General features: G+C 41.6%; 1 protein-coding gene across 1 annotated transcript in view; it reads right to left on the minus strand.

The window, feature by feature from the left end:
* Positions 1-375: 375 nt before the first annotated feature.
* The window catches only part of LOC133619160 (uncharacterized), a 22,999-nt gene continuing 22,804 nt past the window's right edge, over positions 376-570 (minus strand). The window contains exon 4 of the mRNA XM_061980075.1: positions 376-570. This exon is cut by the window's right edge and continues 1,072 nt beyond it. The gene's annotated coding sequence lies outside the window, so the exon portion shown is untranslated.

Below are 570 nucleotides of genomic sequence, written 5' to 3' on the forward strand. Positions count from 1 at the left end.
GATTCACGGAACTGCTGGACAACAACAGCGACACTGACTCTGATGACTTCGACGAGACGGAGCCGGCCATTTTGGATCCCGTAATTCGCCCAATTTTTTAATTCGGACACCGTAGGAGAAGAATTCGAGGGATTTATGAATGAAGAATAACTTCAGAAAGTGAGTGTTATGTTTATTTTGTGTGTTGTGACATTAACGTTCGAGCAACATTATGTTGCTATTGCTCTGCACTATTTTGAATTTTACTATGTTTGTGATTGCACATTACCGTACATTTTGGGAGTGAACAGAGTTGTTAGAACGCTGGTTTTTAATATATTATTAAAGTTTGACTGACCTATCTGACTGTTTTTTTGACATTCCCTTTAGTGCAGTTAGATGCGGCTTACAACACGGGGCGGCTTATAGGTGGACAAAGTTTTGAAATATGCCGTTCATTGAAGGCGCGGCTTATAACCCGGGGCGGCTTATGGTGCGGAAAATACGGTAATGTTGTCAGGCTTTCCCCTGACAGTTTGGTTGTGTTTTAGTTTTTCCTCTGTGTGTGTGTGTGTGTGTAGTATTTCCTGT

This window comes from Nerophis lumbriciformis, linkage group LG20, assembly GCF_033978685.3.
Source record: "Nerophis lumbriciformis linkage group LG20, RoL_Nlum_v2.1, whole genome shotgun sequence".
Classification (NCBI taxonomy): domain Eukaryota; kingdom Metazoa; phylum Chordata; class Actinopteri; order Syngnathiformes; family Syngnathidae; genus Nerophis; species Nerophis lumbriciformis.